Raw genomic sequence first — 4,549 nt, 5'->3', positions numbered from 1 at the left:
GGTGCGAGAGGGTGTGAGGGAGTGTGTGTGTGTGTTGGAAAAAGTCATGAGGCATTGTGTTTGTGTATGACAGAAGAAACAGACATCCGTCCTCCTCAGCTCTTCCCTAAAACCCCATCAAGAAGGCAGGCTGGAAGCGAAAGAAAACTCCCATGATCACTACTTCCTTAAGAATTCTGCCACGACCAGCTCTGGGTGTGTGTCACCAGAGTTCTCAATTTTAGTTGGACATAACATACCTTGGCCATGATCCCCATTCCCATTCCCATTCCCATTCCCATTCCCATTCCCAATGATCAAGGTTAAGAAGACTAGACTTTTTCTGTCCAGCTTTGTTTCTTGAGATGGGTGAGAAAATAACTTAATTAGTTAGCTCTGCAGATGACACTTTGTGATTTCCATTATTATTTGCTTTTTTATTATTTTCATGCAATACGTATGCACCTCTCATCCAGTCTCTGATTGTCCTTGAACTGAATTGCTCACTAGGACCATGTTAGAGAACATTTAAGAATCAACTGTGTCACTTAACGTCTGGAGTCGCATATTATCCAGATGAGCCTGAAGGATGTTAGTAAATCAGATGGGTTTTTACAACAATCAATGATAGCTTTTGTGGCCACCATTACTGTGGCTAGCTTTATTAAGTGAATTTAATTACAATTAGCTGTAGTGGAATTTGAACCTATATCCCCACTCCTCGGATGCTGCCTGAACTGCAGTGCTTTTTCAGCACGACACACTCAAACCTGGAGCATAACCCAACGTCTCTGTATTACTAGTCGAGTGATAGTGCCACTATACTATGGTCTCCCCTGTTAAATAAGTACACATTTATTTCAATAATTAATTTGTTGCTTTGGAATTTTTATTTGAAAACTACTTTTATTTTTGTGCCAAACCTTCTTGCACTGAAATTTCATTGAAACCCTGACTCCCTGGTCAAGTGAGAGGAAATGTGAAATGTGGCCTTTCATGTGAAAATGTATGCCAACCTGAGTAAACTGTATGTTTAAATGTGTTTGCTTATTATTGTGTACCATTTTGATTATAATATTCGCATACTCTTGTTTGCATGTCTGACAAAATATAAGTTTGGATATTTATTTCAAGTTTGTGTATGCAAGGACCCACAAATTGATATATACACATATATTTGTTTACAAATTTGTCAAGCGTTTTTATAATTTTCCAACTTTCTACTTCTGCAGGGAACTTATCTGCTGGATCCACACCAAGATTTCTAACATGCAGAATGGAAGACTCTCTGGCCAGCATTGTGTAGTTGGAATAATATCTATACAGCTTTTACGTATGCTTATTTGTATATTAACACATGCTCATGAGAATATTTCATTGGTCTCTGTTCAAAAACAATGAATTTAAATTTGGGAACAAGTTATTTTTCTCCTAAATGTGCAAATACAAAACTTTATCTCCAAAGACAAGTTAGTAGCTGATTTCACTGATAACTGTATCATGGAGCCAGGAGTTATCAATGATAGCTACTTCCGAATTGTCGACTGATAAGTTGCGATTATGACTCATCCACTTGTGCAGCACTTACAAAATGCTGAGTGTGGAATATTCCCTCCCTGCAGTGATGGGGAAATATTTGGGTGAGTTGGCTCTGGAGAGATATTTTGTCCATTGTTGCTGCCTCACTGATGAAAGTCTGGGTGAAAAGTTCCATGAGGGGTTTTCTCGATCTACTATTATTTAGTCTTTAAGTGGTCATTAATGATCAGTTAAGGACCTCAGCTTGCCATCTGACAGGCATGAAAAGTTGGTTGGTTTCCTGATTGGGTAACCAGGGCAAACTGTCAGCCTTGGGGTTTGTCACCTCAATCTATGGACAACCAGAGACATGGATCTGGGCCAATGCGATGGCCTGTCAGAGCCACATCCTGGATTTGTCTTTAACCAGCTCAGACCCCTCTATTCATCATCCTCACCCAAAAGTGGAGAAAAAATTAGTTTCTTGCCATTGGATCCCCTGCAGTTTGACCTTGACAGACGCTCTTTAGAAGCCAGAAGCTGCCAGGCTCTGTCTGTATGTCTGACAGCATTTGAACATTCTTGTAGGGGTTGTGGGCTTTGCTGGCAAGGCTAGCTTTTGTTACAATTGAACTGGTTGGATCGCCAGGCTGTTTCAGCGTCAACCAGATTGCTGAGTGTCTGGAGTGACAGGTCAAGCAAAGATGGCAGACTTCCTTTCCTAATGGAAATTAGTGAACCAGATGAATTTTTAGGATAGTCAAAACTATCAAGTCTGCTCCGCTTAAAAAATTAATCTATCATAGGTTCTACTTTTTTCATTTGAGAAATTGTTGTTTTATTGCAATATGTTTTTAAGTACAGCAAGTTTTTGGAACAATGTATTGTACATGAATTGATCAATAAGTTGCTGTTGAAGGTTACATTTGCATATCAGTGCAGTGGTTGTAATCACACCTCTGGGTCAGGAGGCCTGGGTTGAAGTCCCATCTCTTCCAAAAGTGTGTCATTACATGTCTGTACAGATCGCATTTTTTAAAAAATCAACAATACAGAGAGATACTTGACCTTGTATAGCACCTTTCACAACCTCAGACTATTCCAAAATGCTTAACAGTCAATGAACTACTTTTGAAGCATAGTCAACGTACTAAGAAGCACATCAGCCAATGTACTTAGATAGTCACCTGATGAAGGAGCGACACTCGGAAAGCTAGTGTGCTTCCAATTAAACCTGTTGGACTATAATCTGGTGTTGTGTGATTTTTAACTTTGTACATCCCAGTCCAACACCGGCATCTCCAAATCATGTCTGTGATGTGTGATTGAAGGATGAATATTGGTCAGGACATCAACAAGAATGCCCCTAATTCTTATCAGAGAAGTTACACAGGCTCTTTTGAGATAAGTGCCTTCATATAATATCCCAGCAGAGAAAGAGTGCCTCCAACTATGTAGAACTCCTTCAATGTCCATTTTAATTTATGGCCTTCAACGCTTGAACCCATAACTTTTTGGCTTAGAGGTGAGAGTGCTACTAACTGAGCCACAGCGATTCCAACTGAGCTGTAGCTAATAGAGATGCTTGCTTTGCAGTGAACATTAATGAAGCTTTATGTTGCAATTTCTCAGTGCATGCTAGTGGATTACTTCCTGCAAGCTGCACTGTTTTATTCATTTTATTTTTCATTATAGTTCAATTGGAATATCAGTTATGTAGCAAAGGTTCATTTGTATATATCCTATAAATTGGTGATAATGTGTGAGATGAATAAAGACATTTATATGGCATATATATATGTATACAGCACTTACATAAGCAATTTAAACTAAAATTGATTGGTTTTCAATAGTGAATATAATGTGCAGGCACAGGAAACAGACTTCCAACTCCAATTTATAGCCACTTCACGTAATTATTCACTTAACGGTTAGTTACATAGATGAGGTCAGTGATCAGGAGTAATACGTTCTTCTCCAATTTGCCTTTCAAAAGGCAAATTAAAAGTTAAGCTAGAAAGACATTTGGAAATGAGTGTTTTATGGATGAAATTGAAATTGCATTAAGCAAGAATTGTTTAGCCTGTGAGTGTTGCCGTAGTGCTCAAAAGAAAGTCTCATTCCTCTAGAGACACCAGCTTCCGAGGGAAGAGAAAACTACAACATCAGCGTTGTCACGTATCACATCATTAGAGTTATGATTAATGATTCTTTAAGCCTCATCGGAGGAGACCATAGAAATGGCTATGCTTTGGCTACTCGATTAAAGAGGCTGTATCATCAGCAGTTTGTGATTTCAAAGCAGAAGCTTCTGTTGCCACAACATTCCAAGGTTGTAATGTCGAAAATGTCACCTCACCATGCGCACTGCTATTGAGAATTTTACAATAACATTTTAAGAGCATCAGAAATCAAATCCTCAAGCATTTGTTGAAAAGCGACTGAAGTAAGGATTTTTAGTCCACTATTGTGTGATAGTAAATCTGCATCACTAGCGTAGCTATTGTAAACTGCTATTACATGCATTATGTTTCGACTGTGCAGTCACATCAAAACAGGCATTACCTGTCCTTCTAACAGGAATCAGCTTAGATCTGAAAAAGCCCAATGTGTCAAGTTCTCCCTGATTAGAGTGTAATTGTCATTCTAAGTGCTACTGCAGTCCTGTCCCTGCTCCTTGACTGGGACAACCAGGTTCAAGTCCCTCCTGCAGCAGGAGTGTATAATAACGTCTCTGAACAGATTAATTAGATAAATAGGTTAATTTAAAGAAAGTGCAAGTCAATTTTCAGGCATAAATAAATTCACTCAGGAAAAAAACTGCTCTTGAATTCATCATCGACGTAACATTTCTCAAGGAGCTTGTAAGGAATCAGAGTGCAAAACAATATTAACTCTCCCAATAGTAAAAGGATGCTCTTTGGTGCCAGTGCTAAAGCACAGAGTTAGAATTAAGTAGAAACAGATTAGCACTGCCTCTGACCCACACACTGCCTCTGACCCACACTCTATCTGACATAATTAGGTAATGTCTCTCAGTGCAGTGTGGAAG

At 38.9% G+C, this 4,549-nt stretch overlaps 1 long non-coding RNA gene across 2 annotated transcripts in view; it reads left to right on the top strand.

Annotated features, from left to right (window-relative positions):
* The window catches only part of LOC122563663, an 85,767-nt gene extending 82,313 nt beyond the window's left edge, over positions 1 to 3,454 (top strand). The window contains exon 3 of one of the 2 annotated variants that reach the window (XR_006315686.1): positions 1,212 to 3,454. This is a non-coding gene — a long non-coding RNA (uncharacterized LOC122563663). The remainder of the gene's footprint in view (positions 1 to 1,211) is intronic. The other variant, XR_006315687.1, reaches the window with a different exon arrangement.
* Positions 3,455 to 4,549: the final 1,095 nt, after the last annotated feature.

The sequence above is a fragment of the Chiloscyllium plagiosum genome, chromosome 27 (assembly GCF_004010195.1).
Source record: "Chiloscyllium plagiosum isolate BGI_BamShark_2017 chromosome 27, ASM401019v2, whole genome shotgun sequence".
In the NCBI taxonomy this organism is placed as follows: domain Eukaryota; kingdom Metazoa; phylum Chordata; class Chondrichthyes; order Orectolobiformes; family Hemiscylliidae; genus Chiloscyllium; species Chiloscyllium plagiosum.
Note: the sequence above shows the minus strand (reverse complement) of the source record. Positions and strands in the feature narration are given on the sequence as shown.